The following is a 24,747-nucleotide window of genomic DNA, read 5'->3' as shown; positions in this document are numbered from 1 at the left end:
GCCCCTGCAGGAAAGTCTGTGAGACTCTTATCTTCAGAAAACCAGAAGTGGTTGCTGTGGCTCAAGTGGTAGAGCACTCACCTCGAGCTGACAGCTCAGGGCAGCTCCCAGGCCTAGAGTTCAAGCTCCACAATGGACAAAAACAACAAACAAAAATAAAGGTATACTGTGTCTGCCATGATTGAATTTTGAGATTTAGAGTATCTATTAAAGCAATAACTAATTTTATTGGGGAAATGATGCTTGAGGTCAAGATTGTCATTTTAAAGCACTAGTTAATGGTAGTCTACTGGTTATTCTTTAACTGAAATCAAACATCTACAGTACTGCCCTTTCCTCTTTTTCTGTAGGATTTTTAAAATTCACAGAGGATAGCATTAGGCAGGGATAATGTATTCATTAATTCAAGAAGTATTTACTGAATGCTTTCTATGTAAAATACTCAGGCATATACATTGTTTGTAGTGGCAGAAGCATAATATTTTCTGCATAGAGAGGAATGTTGTTACATATATTCCTGAGTCAGGGAGAAAACAAATTCATTTTTCATCCAGTTTCATGTCATAGTTAAGTCTATTAAATTTCAAGAATTGAATGGAGCTCATCAAAGTTTGCAGTGCTCATTTGTCTTCTTGCCTGTGATTTGTTTTTGTACTAGTACATTAGGTGAATTTGTTTCATTGATTTTTATGCTTGCTTAATTTTTAGTTAGTTCATGTTACTTACCTGCTTTAAATCTTACTACTTATGTATCCCAGTACATTTAAGTTTCAAACGTTTCTCTTTTAAATGGAAATAAAGGGTAATTGTGCACATAGATATGGGAGTATGGAATAATTGTGTTGGTGAAACAGTATTAATGCCAGGAAGTTACCAGGAAGTGCAGATTTTGGTTGCTCTGTGCCTTTGGATGAACAGATCTCCCCAATTCCTCTTGAAGCTAGGGAAAGCTGGGCTGAAGCCACAATCTGGAGTTTTAGGGTGGAGAGCACCCTGGATTGCATACAAAAGACTTCGTGGATTTTGACGAATAGGCAAAAGGAATAGATAATAGAGGCCCCTTGGGCTCATCCTGTTTTCCACATTGACCTTGCTTACACCCCAGATTTTCCAGATGTCATTTATTTGACAAATACCTAATGAATAATACTGTCAAGAGCTAACAATAGAGCTCAGCAGGGGTAGTCTCTGCTTCCACCCTGGTTTTGTTTTCTGTGTTCATTGAGAAAACAACCTGGTAGTGTGAAGGAGAACCTGAGAATAGGGAGACCAGGTAGTGGTTGAAATCTGGGGGCAGAAACGTTGCTGGAAGGGTAATCTCTGAGGGGGAACTAAGCTGGTGGCATTGGGCTGATACGATCCGATTATTAGCAATCTCTTGGAAACCTGGATTCTCTCATGTGTCAGACTGGCCCTGAAAATGAAGGGGAGGACAAGCCAAGCCCCTGGCCTGGTACACACCTTGCTGGTGGCCAGGGCTATACGTGTGTGCTTGCTCTGTAACAGCTGAGGAGGAAGAAGGCTGTTTCCAGCTGAGAAGCAAGCAGCTCCCTTTGCCCGTGCATGGACTCCCGGTTCAGTGAGTCAGCACCGTGGAGATGCAGTGCAAGTCCCTGTGCTTCTCACAACGATCCTGGCAGAAATGCTCCTGAGGAGGCCGGCTCAGGCTCTGCATAGCCCCAGACTGGAGGAGGAGCAGGAAGAGGAGGGGGAGGAGGGGGAGCAGGAGGCTGGGGCTGAGGCTGGCGCTGCCTGTTGCCTTAGGAGAAATTGGTTTTTCTTTGTGAGAGCAAGAATTAACCAAAGCTGTGACTGCATTCTTAAACTATTGTGATGTATTTTTAGTATACTGAAGAATTTGTAGATTGCCTGCTGTTACGAGATAGCATTTAAGTTTCTGGGAGTGGTTTTTTTTTTAAAGTCGGTCTTGGGGCTTGAACTCTGAGCCTGGGTGCTGTCCCTCAGCTCTTCAGCTCAAGGCGAGTGCTCTAGAATTGAGCCAGTTTTCTGGTGGTTTATTGGAGATAAGAGTTTCACTGACTTTACTGCCTGGGCTGGCTTTGAACGGTGATCCTCAGATCTCAGCCTCCTGAGTAGTTGGGATTATAGGGGTGAGCCACCAGTGCCTGGCTGGGGTGTTTTTTTGAAGATGCAAAGGTCTGGGGAGAGAACACAGGTAGGAAGTTATTAAAAAGTAAAGCAAATAGTATGAGATTCCTTACTGTTAGAATGAACAATTTTCAGAGTGGTTAATTGAAAGCCTGATGATACACCTCTTTCCATTTAAAAATAGTATTTCACAGATGATTATCCAAAAGATTTGATCCTGGTGTAAGGTATATTAGGTTTCATTAGGTAGCTGATGAAGAGACCACCACGCGCTATTCAGGCAGGAAAAGAAGTTTATTTACCGAACTGTTGTCCCCACCATGCATGGTAGAGAAGCAGGGCTGAAAAGGCAAGAGGGGGGGAGGGGAAGAGGGGTGCCCAGCTCTGGGCCAGGACTTATCTAGAAAGTTAGACATGATACCACTCCTTTTCTGCAAACCGAACTGCCTTGAGACACCACACAAGCCTTCTCACCAATACCATTGCTGGCCTTCACATCCACGTCCACACCACTTCTCTAATCTGGTGAGTGAAACTACTCTACGGTTTTCTGTTGCTCAGTCTCTGTCCAGATGTGGTGCCACACCAGAGAGCTCCTATGGCCTTTAGCCGAAAGGCCGGTCACCTCCGAAGCAAGGGACGCTTGGTTTTGGGGGCCTGGCCATTTCTCTCTAGAGGGCTCTGGGGGAAGTCAGGACGCCGATTCTGCCTGGCCAGCTCTCCTTCACTCACCAGACTGACTCTCCTACACATTTAATGGGGTGCTGAGAGTCACGCCTGAGCCGTGAAACCCCTTTGAAATGCCTCCTGCGCTCCCTGGAAAGCCAGAGAGCCTCATTTTTATGCCATTCTCATATGTAGACAGTTTTTGCTGCTGCAATGGTAACTGGTCAGAAGTCTGTTTACTTTCAGGCTGTCTTTGCTCTCTCTCCAATCATGTCTAACTTTCTAGATAAGTCCAGGCCCAGAGCTGGGTACCCCTCTGCCCGTCCCCCCCCTCTTGCCTTTTTAGCCGTGCTTCTCCACCATGCATGGCGGGGACAGCAGGTCAGTAAATAAACTTCTTTTCCTGCCTGAATAGCACGGGTGTTCTCTTCATCAGCTACCTAAAGAAACCTACCTATTTAATAAACCTTACACTGGTATTGCATATTACTGGCAGAGAGAACCTTTACTATGATTTTTTTTTGTTTATTTTGTAAAGCAAACTGACTCAGGATTTTTACATTATGTGCAGCACAGGGACAGAAACATAGGGTGGAAAGTCCAATAGAAATAAATCTTTAAATTTAGTTTTTATTGGTAGTAAAATATTTTAGTAGCCAGCATTTTCTTTTCTTCTCTTTTTTTTATTGTGGAAATACTGTACAGAGGGGTTACAATTACATGGGCAAGATATTTTATTTTTCTTCCTAATACTACAGATTATTTTTCATGCAAGTAAATCTCTTTAAGATCCCATCATTTTTATAATGATCTGTAAATTAGTATGAAAACTTGGTGAGGGTGTCTATCCGAACCTCTTGAAGCTGATCCTTCTGTAGAACATTCACCTTAGTCACCTTTCAGAGGGTGGCGCTTAGGTGCAATGGCTGATGTTGCAGAAAGGGAAGAAATTGTAAGAGACAGAAAACGTTGGGCATGAGGCTGGGAAATGGCTTAGTAGTAGAGTGCTTGCATAGCAAATGTGAAGCCCTGGGTTCAATTCCTCAGTACCACATACACAGAAAAAGCAGTACCACATACACAGAAAAAAGCCGGAGGTGATGCTGTGGTTCAAGAGCAAAAAGCAGGTCAGGGACAGTTCAAGCCCCAGGACTGGGGAAAAAAAAAAAAAACTTGGGCATGAGCTAACTAGTCTTCCAGTATTGTTTCTTTCCATTATTATTATTATTAGCAGCTTCCAGAGTTATTTAATTTGTAGCCTTATCAGACGCACTGACTTTCAATATTAGGCAGAGATTGCTTAGAAAACATTTTCCAAGATGAAATAGATTTTTAATATCCTAGTTGAAGTCAAGGATATTGAACTGCAAGGTGATTGTCACATCTGGACTCGAGTTCCTGTGAAAATTTACATTTGTCTCTCTTCTTTTTCTGCAGCTTTTCATAGATACTGCTCCAACAAAGGTATTTGGATCCTTGACTACTTTGCAGTTCTTTCTGATGATTTTTACCCCACAGAATTTGCTTTTTAGTTGTGATTATTGGTGCTGTCCTTTCCTATTTTCATATCCTAAATGTAGTCTTAGTAGGTTGAATTTTCTGTCACTGTAGATTACCTTTGGTGTGTATCAGTTCCCTTGAAAATTGCATACTTCTGAAAAGCTCTATTGGTTCTGCGTATAGAGAGTAACACTTCAGTGTTACTGTGATATTTTATTGAGGTAATTATGAAGGTGAAGTTTGGAGTAGTAGATATTAATGATCATACTAAACTTTCCCTTTTAGTAGAATTATGTTGGCAGGCTCTTGCTGAAAGGATGTTTATAATGAGTTAATAACAGCTTTTTTTTTTCTTTGTTTTAGGTTAGAGTTCTTTGTAGGCATTTCTGTGCTTAATAGACAAAAAATAATCTTATTGCCTGACACAAGAGAAAAATTTCATGAAATGATAACTACTTGAACTTAAGGAATAGTGGAGTGAATATATATTGTACTCGGGGTGAGGTGATGGGGGGGGGAGGACGGGGAGGAGGCAGTCAAACCTAGAGGCTCATACATGTTAAACAAATATTCTACCACTCAGCTGCATCCTCTGGCCCTCGTGTTCTTGTCATCATCGTCTTCTCCTTTTATTAAAAAAGGATTCTGATTTACCTTTTTTTTTTTTTGTCGGTCCTGGGCCTTGAACTCTGGGCCTGGGCGTTGTCCCTCAGCTCTTCAGCTCAAGGCTAGCACTCTACCACTTGAGCTACAGCGCCACTTCTGGTTTTCTGGTGGTTTATTGGAGATAAGAGTTTCACGGACTTTCCTCCCTGGGCTGGCTTTGAACCTCAATCCTCAGATCTCAGCCTCCTGAGTAGCTAGGATTAAAGGCGTGAGCCACTGGCGCCAGCTCTGATTTACCATTTTAAGTTCTTCAAATAAGGGCAGTACCAGAAGAGCAAATCTGAATTACACACATAGACATATATATTTTTCTTTTCTTTAGTTTTTTTAATGTTAGTCTTGGGACTTGAATTCAGGGTTGGGGCACTGCCCCTGAGCATCTCTCCCACCCCCCAGTCTAATGTTCTACCACTTTGAGCCACTTCTGTCTTTTGTTGGTTAAATGGAAAAAAGTTATGGATTTCCTGCTCAAGCTGGCTTTGAACCAGGATCCTCACATCTCAGCCTCCTGAATAGCTAGGATGACAGACATGAGCTATGGGCACCCAACTTTGCATATATTTTTTACTTAAAAGTGTTTAACTTTCTGTTAGTGCACTGGCTCAGACTTGTAGTAATCTTAGTTATGCAGAAGGTGGAGATTGGGAGGATTACCTTTCTAGGTCATCCTAGGAAAAAGGTTCAGGAGACTCCCATCTCAACAACAACAAAAACAAAAAACAAAAAAAAGCATGGTGGTTTACATTTGTCAAGGCAGGCTGAGACTTGGGAATATCAAGGTTGTAGGCCAGCCTGGGCAGAAAACTTTGCAAGACTCAATCTCAGCAGGGAAAAACCTGGCATAAACCACAAGCAAAACCTGTGGGCAAAAAGGGAGACCTTACCAAACAAAAACAAAACCAGGCCAGGTGCTAGTGCTCACACCTGTAATCCTAGCTGCTCAGAAGGCAGAGATCTGAGGATCACATTTGAAGCCAGCCCAGGCAGGTCTACTGTGGAGACTCTTATCTCTAGTTAACCACCCAAAAAGCTAGATATAGATCTGTGGCTCAAGTGGTAGAGCACTAGCTGTGAACAAAAAGAGCTCAGGGTCAGCACCCAGGCCTTGAGTTCAAGCCCCAGGACCATACCAAAACAAAAAAAAAAACAGAAAAAACAAAAAACAGAACAGTAAGAGCTAGAAACATAGCTGAAGTATTAGAGTCCCTAACTAACTAGCAAGAAGGGGGCCTTGTTCAAATCGTAGTACCACAAAATATAAAGCGTAACTTTGTTCTTTTCATCTTTTATACAGCTCCTTTAATTTTTAGTGTCATTTATATTCCAGAGAAGCACCTTGCATTTTTTTTTAAACAGTCAACTCAAAGATTTAGTTCCATTGTCTTTGAGTTTGAGAAGCTGAGCTACTCGGCCGGATAAATTAATTCTAGTTGCATATCACATATTGACTTCATTTCTTAGGTAGCTCACTTTTATACCATTAAGATTTTGTTGGCAGTGTACTTTTTTTTTACAAAAGGAAAACATCTTGTTCCTGGTGTCGGTGGAATTTGTTGTTCCTTCAACTTCTTATTTGAAAGTAAAATTACTTTCTTGGCACTGTTGTGCAGTGTATGACATTGATCTTTTTATACCCAATCCATAATGCTATAATATCATTTAGGTGTTCTCAGCTCTGCAAAGCCCTCTATTTTAGGACCATTTTAGCTGAATCATTCTCTGTATTTTGCTCATTTATACTCATTTGTATGAATTATACTATAGAATTAATGTATCCATTCAACAAATAGTTATTGAGCAACTACTTTAAGCAAGGAATTGGACCAGTGGTTATTGAAGAGGGGAGAGGATGGGAAGATTAATAACACCAAAGCCCTCTTAGCGTTATTCCCTCCTGGAGTCCTCAGCTCCACCAGACCTGAGCTCCTACCTGTCCCAGAGTTCCCAATAAAAAGTTGGCCACTCCCTCTCTCTGCCCAGCCCTACCTGTGCACCTGGATAGGGGCAGATGCCATATTGCTCCATCTCCTGGGGAGATATGTCCGCTCTCACAGACCTTGTAATAATTCTTCCCCTGTGTGTGCCTGCCTCCGAGTGGTTCCATGGGATGGCCAGGATGGACCCTAATAAGCCCCTTTCTCTAAAAGAAAGAGAGGAAATAAGCTTAACCATCCTCTCAATGTAGACAGGTAATGAAGGAATGAGTCAGCGAGTTTTACTTTCTTGATTTAAATGTCAATTTGAGCAGATTTTGTGTTGGAAGTGTCACTTGATGATTCCTACACAACATGAATTATTTCATCCATTATCTGGTAGAAATGAGGTCTTACGGTATCTCTCCTCCTCGTGTGTCTCTGTGTATATGTTTTAACCTTTAAAAGAAGTGAGAGAAAATTTCATTTTAGGATTCAGCTCTTTATATACTTAAGTACATATGTGAATGCATACAGTTAACAGTTTACTGAAAAAACTATCTCTATTAAAACCAAACCAGCAAAGGGCAGAGGTGGATCATGCATATAAATCTTAGTTATTCTGGAGATCTGAAGATGATGGTTTGAAGTCAACCCGGGCCTAGATTCTATCCACCAAAAGTCTGGAAGTGGAGCTGTGGCACAAGTGGTAGAGTGCTAGCTTTGAGTAGAAATGCTCAGAGACAAGTTTAAGCCCCAGGACAGGCACAACAAACAAACGAAAACTAGTGAAACCTGTACATTTCAATTAATTCAGTGTCTCTAATTTGAATCTGAGAGGATATAGTTTAAAATGAGATGCCTTTTTAGTCCTTTTTAAAAATTTTGTCTGAGACCAGGACTCTAAATCAGTTATCTGACACTTTTGCTCATTGGCTGGAGATCTACCATCTGAGCCATACTTCTAACCCCATAAAGGTTGGTTCTCTCTCTCTCTACCAGTGTACCAGCCCTAGGGCCTGAACTCAGAGCCTGGGTGCTGTCCTTGAGCTTTTTGCTCAAGGTTAGCACTCTACCACTTGTATTGCAACTCCACTGGTGATTTGTTAGAGATAAGAGTCTCACAGACTTTCTTACCTGGTTTGGCTTTGAAGCTTGATCCTCAGATCTCAGCCTCATGAATATCTAGGATTATAGCCACTAGTGGCAGGTGGGCCTTCCCCTCCTCCCTTCTTTCTCCTTGTTTCTTCTTGGCAAGAAGTAATTATAGCCTATGGGCATTTTTTTTTTAGTGCCACTAGTGGGGCTTGAACTCTGGACCTCAGACTCTTGCTTAGCTTTTTTGCTCAAAGCTAGAGCTCTTTCCCATGACTCACAGCTCTACTTCTGGCATTTTTTTTCCTCTTGGTGATTAGAGAAGAGCATCATGGATATTTCTGCCCAGGTTAGCTGGGCTGCCTTCAAACTAAGATCCTCAGAGCTCAGGCTCTTGAGCAGCTAGGATTACAGGCATGTAACCACCAATGCCCAGCTACAGCTCTTCTTCCTCCTCTTCCTGCTTCTTCTTGGTATAGTACATTTTTTAAAATTACATTTTAAATTGAAGGTGTGAAAGATTAGATTGCTAACTACTTAAGAAACTAGTCTTAGTTTGTGTGATTTGAACTGAAATTTGAACTTAGGATTCTCATTTTTGTATGGGTGGCAAGAGAGAATTGCTTTGACACGAATATATAACAATTCAAATTATAGTCTTAAAATTTTTGGAAGCTATTTTCAAATTGCTCTTGGAATTTATTATGGTAATACTGTCATTAGGTAGCTTGTTGGAAGCAACTCCTATGTGAAACTGAAGCATCTTAGCATGCATTTCCTTCCTTTCTGACAAGTATCAAAACCCCTTTAGTTTGTCTACCAAACACCAGGAAGGAGACTGGAGTTTTCACTCTAGTGTTATTTCTCATTTTAAACCATTGAGACAAAAAGGGCTTAAGGCACAAATTAACAATTTTGCCCACAAAATTTGAGTGCATTTTTTGTCTCATTCTTGTAATGGCAGCAGGAAGAAGGGCAGTAGAGAGCTCAGACACCATAACTGCTGGTGTGTAGGAACTAACCCTGAGATGTGGAACCTGGCTGCTGCTAGTTGTATTGATAGAGAAGTTTGCGCAAACGCCTCAGATTTGCCAAGACAGATAACTCTGAATGAATGAGGTTCTTACCAAGGAGCCTTGAACTAGGTTAGAGAAAAAAAAAGTTTTTTTTTAAATTGTCCCTCTAGCCAGGCTGTGGCCACTCAGGAGGAGCCAAGATCTGAGGATCATGGTTCAAAGCCATCCCTGACAGGAAAGTCCACGGGACATTGATCATCAGCCAAACACCAAAAAGCCAGAAATGGAGCTGTGGCTCTAGGGGTAGCCTTGAGCACAAAAACTCAGGGATAGTGCCTAGACCCTGAGTTCAAGCCCCAGGACCAAGCAAGTACATAAATTCTCCTAGAACTAACAGAACCTGATGTAGATCAGACATACATGTGATGTCTGTTTCCTCTTTTATTTTTTTGGCAGGCTGGAATTGGGTTCGAGGCTTGTGCATGCTAGATAAGCACTCTACCACTCAGCTACACTCGGGTGCCTATTCATTTTACTTTGAGAGCAGGTCATACTAAGTTGTCCAAGTTATTTCCACAGTTGAGCTCTTCCTCCCTCAGCCTCTTGAGTAGCCGTAAGTTCAGGTGTGTGTCTCCCTGCAGGCTGCTCTGTCCTGTTTGAAATCATGAGTACACTCCTGTGGTGGCTGTTGGAGTATGTGGTGATTTCTGGGTTTAAGGATGGGCTCTATCTTAGCTGGGATATCTGTTTTGTTTCCTAGACCTAGCCCCTATCACTCTTAACATCACAGATAGCGTGAATTAGACAACAAAGGCCTAGAGAGGAAGAATAAGCAAGACATACTTTAAAGCTGTATCTCTTGGTCCCTGTGTTTTTTGTAGGGGTTGGGTGATGTCCCTGAACTCTTTTGCTCAAGGCTAGCACCCTACATCCTATCACTTTGAACCACAGTGCCACTTAAGGTTTTGGTTGTTTTTTTTTTGGTCGGTCATGGGGCTTGAACTCTGGGCCTGGGCACTGTCCCTCAGCCCTTCAGCTCAAGGCTAGCGCTCTACCACTTGAGCCACAGCACCACGTCTGGCTTTTTCTGCTTATCTGGTGTTGAGGAATCAAACCCAGGGCCTCATGCATGCAAGGCAAGCACTCTACCACTGAGCCACCACCTTCCCAGTCCCCACTTAAGGTTTTTTGGTAGTTAATTTGAAAGTCTCAGAATTTCCCGCACTGGCTGGCTTTGAACCTCGATCCTCAGATCTCAGCCTCCTGAGTAGCTAGGCCATCAGTGCCTGGCTTTAGGTTGTTTTAATCTAGTAAGGTTTTCACAATAACTGCTTTCAGCCATGGTATTGAAGGGATATTTTTCCTTTTCCTTTCCTTTCTTTTAGTGAATTTCCAAATAAAGATGGTGTTCTGAACAGTAACCAATATACTTGGATCTTTTTTTTTCTTTGCCCCCCCTCCCTTCTTCCCTCTCCCCCTTGTCTCCCTGTCTCCCTGCCTCCCTCCCTCCTTCCCTCCCTGCATGCCTGCCTGCCTTCCTTCCTTCCCTCCTTCCCTCTTTCCCTCTTACCACTGAGCCATACCTTAGTGCCCCCCCCCCATGTTTAGGATAGGGTCATAGGTCTGGCCAATGTTTGTACCTGGAATGTAATCCACTTACTTAAGTCTATTGGAAGATAGTTGCTGAGATTAGAAGTATAAGTATAAGGTACCGCTCCCAGCTTCCCTCTGTGGAGATGAAGTCTTGTAGATATTTCTGTCTGGGCTGGCCTTGGAACCTCAATCCTCCTGATCTCTGTCTCAAGTAGTTAGGATTAAGATGTATGCCACTGAGGTCTGGCTTTTTCTTTATTAATTGATTTTTTAAAAAACAGGTTTTTATTTCTAATTGAAACTTTAGGGTTACGCTCTGTGTATTTTAAAATGTTTTCAAGGGAATGGGGGGCATGTAACTCAGTGGCAGAGTGCTTGCCTAGTTTATTTCAAACACCACACTCAATACTCAGCCCAAGAAAAGATGGGGGGGGGCAGGGAGGGGGAGAAATGATTTCGAGAATAAGTGCTATTTTATTTTTTATTTATTTTTATTTTTTTTATATTTTTATTTTTATTTTTTGGGTCCGGTCATGGGTCCTGAACTCTGGGCCTGGGCGCTGCCCCTCCACTCTTCAGCTCAAGGCTAGCGCTCTACCACTTGAGCCACAGCGCCACTTCCGGCTTTTTTCTTTTTGCTTATGTGGTGCTGAGGAATGGAACCCAGGGCCTCAGGCATGCAAGGCAAGCGCTCTACCACTGAGCCACCTTCCCAGCCCATAAGTGCTATTTTAACATAGGATTTATAAATAGGAATATTGCTTGTTTTAGAAAGTATGATGGTGCATGCCTACAATCCCAGCACTTCTGTGGCAGAGGCAGAGAAGGAAGAGGGGTTTGAGACCTGACTGAGTACAGGGGCCTGCTAATCTTATGTGTGGTTAAGTACTATATCTACTGCAGAAGTGACCATGGGATTTTTTTTTTTTAATTTTTGCTGTAAAAGTGATTGTGTATGGGGGGGAGAGGGGTTCTAGGGACTAAACTCAGGGTCTGGCACTGTCCTTGAGCTTTTGTGCTCAAGGCTAGTACTCTACCTCTTTGAGCCACAGCATTATAGTCAGCTTTTAAGTGGATAATTGGAGATGAATCTCATGGACTTTCCTGTCTGGACTGGCTTTGAACCGAGGTTGTCAGATCTCAGCCTCCAGAGTCTCTAGGATGTCTTTGGAATGATCTGTGAAAACTAACCAAGTACATGTGAATCTGTAGTGAATGTCAAGGTCTCACCAAGGACCCCTGGGCACAGAGCACCTGCATCAGAGTTACTCAAACCAAGGGATAAGGGTCCTGGTACTCATGTACCAATAACTCAGTCACTTGCCTGAACTTCACTGGGGAGGGAAGAAGAGAATTTTCATGGACTGGAAGAGTGGTCTGAGAAGGCCTGGAAGGAATGTTGATGCCATTAGATAAATTATGCTGAAAGGGTGGGGTTTGAACTTAGGGCCTCATGCTTGCTAGACAGGCTTTTTACCACTGGATCCATTTCCCTAGCCCCTTTGTACTTTAATCATAACGAAAGTGCATCAAGTTTTTGCTTGGACTGCAACCCAACTATTTATACTTCCGGAGTAGCTGGGATATGTCAACATGCTGAACTTACTGGTCAAGATGAGAGTCTCGCTGACTTTTTGCCAAAGCTGCCTTCAGATTGGTCTCTGCCTGTTGTATAGCTGACTAGTGAGGTTTTTAGAGCTCTTACTGCAGTTAGGTTATTGTTAATTAATTTTTGCTGTGGTCTTAGTAGTGGATCTTAGTGGATCTTAGCTAGTTTGAGTGTATTACTGTCATTGTGTTGTATCTTGGGTAGTACAATTTTGTCAGCCAAGACTGAGCACTGGTATTCATGTGACAGGGCAGATTTGTTAGAGAAAAAACCCAATGGACTGGGCGTTTAAAATGTAAGCTTAATGAGGCTTTCAAGGAAATGTTTAAGGAAGCAAAGGTAAAAAAGTTTGTAATGACAGATGTTGTAGCTTTATAAACATCCCTGGGGCATGGAGGTTTGATTTAGCAAGTGTGTGATGTGTATCCAGAAGAATTATGGGCAGTAAGTCTTGACTTTGGCAAATGAGAAGAAGAAGAGCTGAGCAATTGCCAGTGTAGAATGCCAGGATTGGATCTCCATGGAGACTTTGTGGATTCGGATCCAGTTCAAGTTCCATTTCCAGGAACTCCTTGTTCTCAGCTAAGGAGATGTGCTCCTGTGTGAAGTCGGCTTCCTTAAGTCTTCCATTTCTGACAGAGCCAGATCAAAGTGTTTGGCACTGTTGAGACTGGTTTTACTGTTCAAGAGTTTGATCATCTGTTTATTATGTGCTTATACAAAGAGTTACACAGATAGCAAGCAGAGAATTCACAGGTTGTGAGATGCGAATTGACGCAGTGCTAAAGCAACACATAGATCCCTTTTTGGTTGCCTTTCCCCTATGATTAAAACCTTGCCTGGTACCTACACATTGTTTCCCTTGGGTAGGAGTAATTCATTCTTTTGTTCTTACTACAAGGGAAAAATAAGTCACAGTGTTAATCTTGTAAGATTAGCTTAAGCTTTCACTTGGGATCAAGATTCAGTAGTGAAAGCCTTGACTTTGGAAGCATTAAAAACAATTTTTCTTTAGTCTGCTGAGCATCAGTGGGCAGCATGCTTGAATAAGTAGGTAGTGCTGCCAACCCCACCCCAAGCCTGTTTTCTGCACGGTGCAGTCATGATTCTGTATCTCTGACATATTATCTTTGATCCATTTGTTACATAGTTAATGATGATTTCTGATCATACTGAGAACCATTGGAAAAGGCATGACAATCTGCCTATAATAATTAGAGTTTTGGGGACTAAGTGCGGGAGCCAGAACAGGGCTTAATAAGAGTAGAGGCATTTGCCTTTTTCCATTTCTTTTCTTTTCCTTTCTTTTCTTTTGTGTTGGTACTGAGGCTTAAACTCAGGAACTGAGCTTTTTTCTCAAGGCTAGTGCTCTACCACTTGAGCCACCGTTCCACTTCCTGCTTTTTGCTGGTTAATAGAGATAGGAATCTCATGGACTTTTCTGCCGGGCTGGCTTGGAACCTCAGTTCTCAGATCTCAGCCTCCTCTGAGTAGCTAGCATTACAGGTGTGAGCCACTGAGGCTTCTCCTTTCAATCTTACTAATGAACCTAATTCCAGCAGGGACAAAGAGGAGTTTTGGGGAGCATAGTTTGAGATAATAGTTAGGAAATTGTTAAAATATAATATCCTCCCCATCTGCCCATTGGCTACTTTATATTGACACCTTTCCAAGGAGCATTTGGCAGGGTTTAAGCACAAAGATTAAGAAGGAAAGTCAGTGAAGCACTGTTAAGAATGGTAATGCTTTGACCTGTATGCTCTTAGCCTTTTATTATTATTATTTTTTTTTACGTTATTAGAGCCCCTCAACTACTTGAGTGACAGTTGTCAGGTGTTTGTTCTCATGAATGGCTGCTTTGGGGTGGAGGGTGGGATTGGAGCTAACTGTGACAAGTGCTGTTTACAAGGTCATTTTGCATGTTCCATCATACCTTTCTTTTCTGGCTTTCAGGACAGCTTGTTTTTGGCAGTGCTAGGTTTGACATCAGGGGTTCTCTCATACAAGGCTTGTGTCCTACCACTTGAGCCGGAGGTGGAATCTCGTGTTCTTTTCTGCCTGGCGCTGCCTTGTGTCTGATCCTCAGGTCTCCTGTTAGCAGCTAGCACTCACCCACGTGAGCCGCTGGCCCCGCGGAGCTGGGCTCAGCTCACTGGGCCAGCCAGGAGACGCTTTCTTGTGCTATGACCTGGTCTTGGCAGCAGTGAGCTCAATAAAAGGGTTCCCCTGAGTGGTTTTTTTGTTTTTGTTTTTGTTCGCCAACTTGGGTCCTTATAAGTAAAGTTGGCTGAGATGGTGACACAGAGCAGTTGGGCGGCAGAGTGGAAATTAGGGACTGTGGAAGTATAGAGAAGGTGAGAGAACATGAAAAGAGCTATGACTATCAAAGGCCGGAGATAATAAAGCATGAGGAGCAGTGGGGGGGCACAGTTGCTTCAGTCCAGATAGCTGCCAAGCCTAAGAACAGAGGTTCCTGTCACCAGCTCCCATTGGCGGAGGCCTGCTGCCCTCAGAGCCAGCTCCTGCTATGAGTTAGGGACTGCTCATCCCTGAGAGCTGCTGGGCCACTGAGCGTGGATCTACGGATCCTGGATCTGTTTTACAAGCTGTGTTTAGAATGCACTTCATTGTTTAGAATGCACTTCATTGTTGTTGTTCATCTTACAGGGTACCGTTTTCCCCTTGATGCTGTGATTCTGACCCAGGGCTTCACATATGGCAGGCAAGCCCTCTACCACTCAGATACAGCCCACCCCTTCTAGCCTCATGAGGTGCCAGTCCTGGAGCATGAACTCCAAGCCTGGGCACTTCCTTGAGCTTTTTTGCACAGGCTAGCACTCTACCACATGCTACAGCTCAGTTCCACTTCCACTTCTAGCTTTTTTGGCCTCCATTGAAGATAAGCGTCTCATGGACAGGGCTGGCTTCAAACTTCAGTGATCAGATCTCAGCCTCCTGAGTAGCTAGGATTATTGGTGTGAGACACCAGCGCCCAGCAGTACCTTTTTTAAAAAAATAACTAAATAACATTTTGCTTGTCTGTTTATCATTAAATATTCATTTGAATTGTTTTGGTTATCCAAAGCAATGAGCACACTGTGTGTGTGTGTGTGTGTGTGTGTGTGTGTGTGTGTGTGTGTGTGTGTGTGTGTGTGTGTGTGTGTGTGTGTGTGTGTGTGTGTGTGTGTGTGTGTGTGTGTGTGTGTGTGTGTGTGTGTGGTTATTTAGGTATGAATTCAGAACCTTGCACTTGCCAAGCAAGTGTATCTTAAGCCATGCTCCTATTGCTTTTGCTTTTAGTTTCAGATAAGGTCTCTACTACCTCTCCTCTCCTTCCCAAGGAGTTGGAACTACAGGTGTGCACCACTGCCCCTCAGCTTGTTTTTGAATGCTGTCTGGCTTTGAATTTGAGACCTTCCTGTCTCTGCCTCCTAAGTAGCTGAAATTATAGGCAGGAACCACCATTCCCTGTTACTGAAGGTTCACTTCTTTGAGAATGTCTCTATACAGCCAGGAGATAAAAGACTGACGAGGGATTTCTTACTTTCAGCTAGTAAGTGGGGCACTAAACTCCAAGGCAGTATTTTTCCAGGCAAGCTAATAAGCAAGTAGTCTGTTTGAGAACTCATATTCGTAGAGGGGACTCATCCTCACATGCAGAGGTGGGTATTCCCCAGCAAGCACGCTCAGTTTGTGTTCAGATTTCTTTACAAAAATGGTGGGCAGACAATTTAATGTTATTATAAGCCAAGGGTATATAAGTCACCCATGGCTCAGAATGATTGCAGTTTTAGCATGTTCCTTTTAAGTTTCTCTGAAGGGCCTCTTTGGAAATAAAAAACAACTTTAGAGGCAAATTTCCAGCCATTTAAATACAGGGGCACAGTTTTTCTGCAAGCAAAAGTGACTGTACCTCTTAGCTGTGAGCATTTCCAATTTTGGATATGAATAATATTTCTTTGAATGTGTCCTAATGTCTTTCTTTGCTACTTTCTAAATTGTGTTAACAGTTCTAGATATGTTTGAGGGTTGGTTTTTGTGTGTGTGTGTGTGTGTGTGTGTGTGTGTGTGTGTGTGTGTGTGTGTGTGTGTGTGTGTGTGTGTGTGTGTGTGTGTGTCTTTTAATAGAGGGAGCTGAGAAACATTTATTGTGAATTAAACTCAGGGGCCTTGCTTAGCAAGTACTCTACAACTAGCTATACTTGCAGTGTTTTTTGCTTTTAATTACTTTTCAGATATGGTCCTGTGGTTTTTTTTGCCTTGGCTGGCCTCAGACCATGATTCTCTTAGTTATGCTTCCTTTGTATCTGGGATTATAGGTACGTGTCACAATGCTTAACTTGTTCTTTGAGATCGGGTCTTGCTAACATTTTGCCCTGGCTGTCCTTGAACCTCTGTTTTCCTGTCTCCATGTCCTCTAGCCAGTGCCCTGTGAGGTTGGAGTTTTTACATACTGTGTAAGTGTAGACACAGCTCTGATTCTTTCCAGTGCTTCTTGCCTGGATCTCTTTGTAGTTCCTCATGCACGTTCGTGATTTGCCAAAGCCTCAGGACTGTTTGCCAGCCCCTCTGCTTCCTCCTCTACAGCATTCCTTCTCTTTGTAACTGGCTCTGTCAGCTCTCCCTGGTCTTAACTGCCCAGACTCTGCCTCAGTTTACCTCCTGTGGGGTCACAGTCCACCGATGCCACTTTGGGACTCACCTTTTTTAGTTCTCCTTACTCAGCAATATTGTCCTTTGCTTGATACCTAGCATCTTTGAAAACCATCTAATCCTTATTTTTAAAAATGCTGATTCTTTTAAAGGGAAATTGGACATGTGGTTTTTGTTTCACCAGGTAGATAGTAGTGGAAATCCTGTTTTGATATATTTTGTTTCTAATGTCATACATCTTTTTACTTCTGATTGACCCTGCTTTGAGGTTATAGAACCATTTTATTTATGTTCTCAGATGGCTACCGGACACCATTTATTTACCTGATACCTACTTTGACTTACCTCCCCTCCCTCTTCTCTGGTCTCTCCAAGGATCACTGTGGCCCAGGCTGGCATTACAAGTGTCACCACTGTGCCCGGCTTTGATTTATGTCATGTTTATATCGTTGGCTGTGCCTGGATCTACTTTGGGGTTTCTCTTTTAGGCCTGGAATACATCTATTGGTTTTTCAGTGCTAGATCAAACTGAGGGTCTTGGCAGGCCCAGGCACCCACTGAGGAGGCTGAGTTCCGAGGATTATGGTTTGAAGCCAACCAGGGCAGGAAAGCCCCTGAGACTCTTAGCTCCAGTAAAACTACTAAAAAGCTAGAAGTGCAGCTGTGGTTCAAGTATTAGAGCACTAGCCTTGAACAAAAGAAGCTAAGGGACAGTGCCCATGCCCTAAGTTCAATCCCTAGGACTGACTGAAAACAACAACAAGAAACCATAAACCCAAAAAAACCTAAAGCCTCATGCTCTACCATGGGTTGTATCCCTAGCCTCCGAACTGTTCATTTATTTTGCCTTTTTTTCATATGATCTTTAGGATCAGTGTGTCCATTCTAGGAATAAATTTTTCTTAATTACACGTATATGTATATGTATATATTATATGGCTATAACTTATGAAAAGTATCTTAAAATATGTCTTAGGGATTTTTTGGAGACTTTTGGATCTCTCTTCCTACCTGTTTTGTACATTATTGCTAAACTTTTTTCTTTCTTTTCTTTTTTTTTTCTTTTTTTGCGGGTCATTGGGCTTGAACGCTGGGCCTGGGCGCTGACCCTCATCTCTTCAGCTCAAGGCAAGCACTCTACCTCTTGAGCTACAGGGCCAATTCGGGTTTTCTAAGTGGTTTATTGGAGATAAGAGTCTCACAGACTTTCCTGCTGGGGCTGGCTTTGCACATGACCCTCAGATCTCAGCCTCCTGAGTAGCTAGGATTACAGGCGTGAGCCATAGACACCCAGCTGTTAATCTTTTTTTCTATTTAGGTAGTATTTATTATTACTATTTTAAAATGCATTTTCTTCTATTTTATTTCACCAAGTATTCTTTGAACAGTTAACTGAATGCTGGGGGGTGGGCATTTTAGTTTTATTGAACGTTGACTTAGTACCTCCCCTAGGACCTAGAAGATAGAAGTGGTTCCCAGTGTTTATGCTGTAGTTCATCACTTTATGGTTTTGTTAATTTTCTATTGCAATTTAGCCCTAGCATTTTATCTTTATCTGTGAATAAGACTTATTAATATCCTTATTTTGCTGCTTTTGAACTAGGTAGACTATGTCAGCATAGCCAATGATTATATTTCATTGAGCACATTTCTTTGAAGACTGAATTGGAATTTACTTGACAAGCAAAATAGGATTTTAAGAACTTAATAGGTTTTCACTGCTGAAAGAAATGAAAGAAGACACAAATAAATAGATGTCAGCATTCATGGGTTTGGAGACAATATACTTAAAATGTTCTTACTATCCAAAGTGACCTACTACAGCTTGAATATAATCCCTGTCAAAATCATAATAACATTTTTTTTTTAGATACAGAAAATGTATCTTAACATTCAAATGTGCAACAGGTACTTAAAAGTGTTCTTGCTGAAAAGCACTGATTCCTTGCTTGGACTCACACATTAACTAACGCCGGGGAAAAGTGCGGCATCTGTACCTCCATTTCATGTCTTTGTCCTGAGCTGGTCAGCCCCCAGCCACCTGGGGGCCAGAAGGACTGACTGACAGATGGAGAACATTTTACCCCTGGAAAGGAGCAGCAGAGCTTCAGAGCGTCAGGACAGATTTCCAGCCAGATAACAAGAGCCTGTTTATCCTGGCTGGCTACTCCTCTCGCGGTAACTGTGGTGAGACCTTCCCCAAACCACGCCTGAGACATTGAGACATTACAATAACGATGCCTTTTTTCTTCTTGACCAAATTCTCTCTCTGTTTAAACCTAACGCTCATGTCTGAATGTCAAAGATGGGCAGCTAGCTTACTGTGCCTCTTGCCTAGGCCACGTGTACAGGAATAAATCTCCTTCCTCTGCCCTTCACCATAGATTTGTTGGGTTCGGTGGTCCCACCTGGTAAGTGGAACCCCTTAAGTTGGGTCTGGGACCTCAGATGGTGGTATGGAGTTTAACAGGACCCTGCAGACCAGAGCAATCCATGAAACTATAGTGAGAGGAGAGGAGGGTTTAGCAGCCTCCTACTCCTGATTTCAAAACATACCACAAAGCCTCAGTAATCAAAACTGTATTACTGACATAAAAAATAAACAGCAACAGAATAAGCAGTTCAGAAACAAATCCTCACAAATATGGCCAAATGATGTTGAACAAGCCACATCCCTAGCCATTTAGAGAAACCTTTAGTGTTGTATAAGTTTAATACCTAATCTGCAGAGATTGGTATTCCTGAATTATATGGGACTTCTGGTGATTGAGATTTGGGTTTCAGAGAGCATTTACTTAGGCAAGGAAGTGTGACTGACAAAAACAATATCTTTTTCTATTTCTTTTTTCCTTCCTTCCTTCCTTCCTTCCTTCCTTCCTCTCTCTCTTTTGTTGGTTCATGGTGCTTAAACTCAGGGCCTGGGCTCTATCTCTTAGCTTGTTTATGCAAGACTAGTGCTGCCATTTTGAGCCATAGCTCTCTCTATTTCTGGTTTTCTGGTGATTAACTGGATTTAAGAGTCTCACAAGACTTTTCTGCATGGGCTAGCTTCAAACCATGGTCCTCCTATCTCAGCCTCCTGAGTAGCCAGGATTATAGCCATGAGCCACTGATGTCCAGGTAGAAACAGTATTTGAAATTAGATTATTTGGGAAAATTAAGCAGCAACAAAAGATCAAGTATAGCAACTAGTTATAATTCAGAGTTTTTGGATTTTTTTTTTTTGCAAATTCTTTATTATGATTAAGTGATTACATCATTTCACAAATTTCACAGTATTGTGGGATAGTGTGATGCTTAAAGTCACAAACACATTCTAACTGTCATGGGGCAAATTGTCTATTGTGATTTTTTTGAATAAAAAGATTACTGTGTTCAGGCACTGTTTTTCTATCACAACTCCCCAAATAATAAAATAGAAAACAGTTCCATAATTGTAAGCTAAATGACACTGACATACATATAAACTAGATAGTAAATGTAATTTTCATTTTGACATTAAAATTCCTGGCGTTTTCGTGACTTCTAAAAAACTTCCCTTTTCATATTAGGACAAGCTATGTCTTGAAGTACATAAATTTAAATGCCTTTTCCATTCTAAGACAGCTCACAGTTCTTTCAATTTGGGACATTTAGCAAAGTTTTTGCCCTAGAAATCAAAGCGTACACAGATTCTTACCATCCTTTGGCCTCCTGCTTCCTGTAGAGCTGCGGACAGGCCTGCGCAGGCCAGTCAGCTGCCGCAGAGCTAATATTACCACTGTGAAAATCTGTGCTGGTAAAAGTTGGCCTGAAGTAAAGGTCTCAGGCTGCAGGCTGGATTAGAGCAGTCTTTCCTGCACACCCCAACTTCTCCTACTCCTCAGAAGTGCTGACCCCGGCTCTGCTTCCCCCGCTCCCCCAGGCTTGTGCCCTTTAATAGTTATTGTTGAGAAAAACTGAGAATCTTGACTGATCATCTAAAATGGAAGTCACTTATCTGAGCCATTTATCTCGTCTCCCAGTCAGGCTTCCCTGGAAGTCCTGCCATGATATAATGAAAAACAGAGGCGCGCGTGCGTGCGTGCGTGCGTGCGTGCGCGCGCGCGTGCGTGCGTGCGTGCGCGCGTGCGTGCGTGCGCGTGTGTGTGTGTGTGTGTGTGTCCCCGTCCTGGGGCTTGAACTCACAGGGTCTGGGTACTTTTCCTGGGCTTTTGTGCTCAAGGCTAGAGCTCTACTACTTCAGCCACAGCTGCATTCTGGCTTTTTAGTGGTTATTTAGAGTATCACAGACTTTCTTGCCCAGCCTGGTTTTGAATTGAAGTCCTCAGATCTCAGCTTCCCGAGTAGCCCTTAGTTCTTTCACTAAGGCCAACACTCTACCACTTTGAGCCACAGCTCTACTTCTGGTTTTCTGGTAGTTAATTGGAGATGAGTTGCAAAGACTTTCCTGCCCAGTCTGGCTTTGAACTGGGATCCTATCGTCAGATCTCAGCCTCCTGAGTAGCAAGGATTACAGCCATGAGCCCCCAGCACTTGGCATAGATATCATTCTATATGATCATAGGCACCTAGCTGTTGAGCCTATGTGACCATCCCCTTAGAATGTCCTCCTTTGGTCTCACTGTGTGAATGTCTAGAGCCCTGCCCTTCCTTTCTTCCTCCTTCCTCTTTCTTTTTCTTGTGGAGGTAGGTTTAGGTTGAGACCTTCTGCTCTGCTCATTAGGCAGACACTGCTGCTTGAACCATATCCCCAGCATCCAGTCATTATTCTTCTAAGCTACACCCCTACCCTGTTTGTTTAAATGTTAACAGTACAGTTGCTATACACTAAAACCATACACAATTGTGAGTGTAGTTCAAATTGTGGGCCTCTGCTCTGAAGTTCCCTCTGGGTCCCTTTTCAGTCAGGCAGCTCCTAACTACAAGCAATATCCTGTGTGGTTTCTATTACTCCGGAGCTTCAGTATGCGGGATCATGTACTGTGAACCCCCGTGTCTGCTTGTGCTCAGCACAGTGTTTTGGAGATGCATCTTGCTTGTCAGGACTTGGCTCTTTTTCTTCCTGGACTAGTATTTCTCCCTGTGAATCCACTGCAACATTACCCTTACCCATTTTCTTCTCAAGTTACAGACTTGGAGCTATGATAAAGCTGCTACAGATTTTTTTGTGTGCAAGTCCTTTTGTGGATGAATGTTTTGTTTTCTCTTGGGTATGTGATTAGAGATGAAAAGATTGGGCCAAAGGGAAAATGTGTATGTGTAAGAAACTTTTCTAGGGTCTCTTTTCATTATACTTTTTGTGCTTTGTGTGTTTGTGTGTGTGTTCCAGTCTTGAACTCAGGGCCTGGGCACTGTCCCTGAGCTTGCTTTTTTGCTCAAGGCTAACACTCTACCACTCTACCACTTGAGCCACAGTGCCACCTCCTGCTTTTTCTATGTATATGGTACTGAGGAATAGAAGCCAGGGCTTCATGCATGCTAGGCAAGCACTCTACCACTGAGCCACATTCCAGCCTATACTTCTGTTTTTTAACTAATACATAGTAATTGTATGTATTTGTGGGCTACTGGTGGCGATATCAGTACAGATGGATAACACATATACTATTGTACCAGGGTAACTGGCATGTCTGTCATCCCAGACATTTTCTATTCTGTGTTGGGAATATTAAAATCCATCTCTATTGGCTGTTTTGAAATAATTGTTCGCAACTATGGTTGCCCTTTTGTGCTATGGAATATCAGATACTATTCCTCCAAGTTATTCCTATTGAACTGATCCTGCACCTATTAACCTTCCTCTCACCCTAAGTCCCGCCTCACGTCCTCCTGCGTCCTAGTAAGGAATACTACTTTCTCTGCTTCTTTGACAGTAACTTTCTGTGCCTGGTTTGTTTATTTCACTTTAGTCTTTCAGTGCTACCTTTGATGCTGCAACTGACACAGCTCTCCTTCTGGTTTCTTGGTGGTTAACTGGAGATAAGTCTCATGGACTTTCCTGCCTGGTCTGGCTTTGGACCATCATCCTCAGATCTCAGCCTCCTGAGTGGCTAGGATTACAGTCTTGAGCCACCAGCACCCAGCTCTAATGGGGTTTTCCCTCCCTCCCTCCCTCCCTCCCTCCCTCCCTCCCTCCCTCCCTTCTTTCCTTCTTTCCTTCCACTTGTGGCTTGGGTGCTGTCCCTGAGCCCTTTTGCTCAAAGCACTACCACTTTGAGCCACAGTGCCACTTCTGGTTTTCTGGTGGTTAATTGGAGATAAGAGTCTCTGGGACTTTTCTACCTGGTCTGGCTTCCAACTGCAGTCGTCAGATCTCAGCCACCTGAGTAGTTAGGATTACAGGTACTGGAACCCACTTTGAATGGGGTTTTCTTTTATGTGTTATACCATTTGTGGATACTTAGGTTGCTTTCATATTTTGGCTGTTGTAAATGGTGCTGCTGTCAATGTGAGCACAGATGTCGTTTCAGGGTATTGATATTACTTCTTTTGGACATGTGCCCAATAGTGAGATTCCTAGATCATGTGATCGGTCCAGTGTTGTTTGTTGTTGTACCACCACTGCCTAGCTACTTAAGTTTTTTTCATCCTGCTTTCATAACTCCCAACAACAGCAGTGTATGAGGGCCCCTTATTTCCAGGGTCCCCCTTTCCTAGATGAATGGAATATTAATACCATGTTTTCACTAGCCGTGTAGGAATATTCTAATTGCTCTACATCTTGCCATTCTAATTTTAGTCATTCTAGGTGGGTGTATAAAGTGCTATTTCATTGTGGTTTTAATTTGCATTTCCCTGATGTAGATGTAGAATGCCTTTTTCATGAGTTTATAGGCCACTCTTCTTACTTTTTTTGTGTGAAATATCTTTATCTCTTGCCCTGGTGTCCATTACACTTGAATACATATCCATTTCTATGCCATTTAAACATCCCACAGTCAAACTGGCATGGTAATGCTTTTAAAATCTCTCGTAAGAGTTCTTCTAAAGAAAAATTACTTACTTCAAATGACCTGTGGCCTAGAATTGTAACACATGGCCTAAATATGGTTAGGAGAGAGTTGAAGTATTATAAGAACTTCTGATAAGGCAGTTAAGATATGCTCAAAATACTTAGGAAGGTAAATCTTCGTTTTATCCATTACCAAGAAAGTTGAGACAGATATTGATTACCTTTCTCCCTTGGAAACATTTCCACACAGTCCTTCCTTTGTCTGAAAGTAGAATTTCTCCCCAACAGGTGCTCAATTTGTAATTAGAATTTTATTTCTTTTGTATTTGGGTGCTGGGCCAAAACCAAAACTAATTTTGTAGAATGTTCTTCAGATTGAGTTTGTCTGATCTTTTTTTTAGTGACACGTAGGTGAAATGCCCTTTTACCCTATCCTGTGGGGTACTTGGCACCACTACTAACTGTGGTCATTTGGTGAAAGTAGCATTTGCTGTATTTATCCTTTGTAAAGTTTTCTCATCCCTTATGCTTTGGTTGTAGGCCACTAAGTTCAGTCTACATGCAAAGCAGGGAGGAGTTGGACCTCACTCCCCATCTCCCCCCCCCCCTTTGTTTTTTGTCCTGAGACTTGGCTTGGACCATGTCTTGAGCAAGAGCAAGGCTTTCCCATACACACAGGTCCTTCTCTACCACTGGATTCGATTCCGTCTCCTTCAGTCTAGCAGTCCAGGCTTTTTTTTGGGGGGGGGCTTGCGGGGGGTAGGGAGATGGGCTGGTTAATTGGAGAGTCCAGGAGACTTTTCTGCTGGGTTGGTGTCAAACTGCAATTCCTCAGTCTCCTCAGTAGCTAGGATTACTGGCATGAGTACCAGGGCCAGGCAAGTGTTAGTTAGCTTTTGAGAAAGATGTACTCCTGCACTAATTGGATCCATCAGTTATAGATCAGTGTGGCTTCCTGTATAATATTTTACGCTGGAGGTGATAATCTGTATA

The 24,747-nt window shown here is 42.6% G+C and overlaps 1 protein-coding gene across 7 annotated transcripts in view; it reads left to right on the top strand.

The window, feature by feature from the left end:
• The window catches only part of Cdc14b (cell division cycle 14B), a 96,815-nt gene that overhangs the window by 5,884 nt on the left and 66,184 nt on the right, over positions 1 to 24,747 (top strand). The gene's annotated exons all lie outside the window — the stretch shown is intronic.

The sequence above is a fragment of the Dipodomys merriami genome, unplaced genomic scaffold (assembly GCF_024711535.1).
Source record: "Dipodomys merriami isolate MVZ:Mamm:240054 unplaced genomic scaffold, mDipMer1.0.p SCAF_26, whole genome shotgun sequence".
In the NCBI taxonomy this organism is placed as follows: Eukaryota; Metazoa; Chordata; class Mammalia; order Rodentia; family Heteromyidae; genus Dipodomys; species Dipodomys merriami.
Note: the sequence above shows the minus strand (reverse complement) of the source record. Positions and strands in the feature narration are given on the sequence as shown.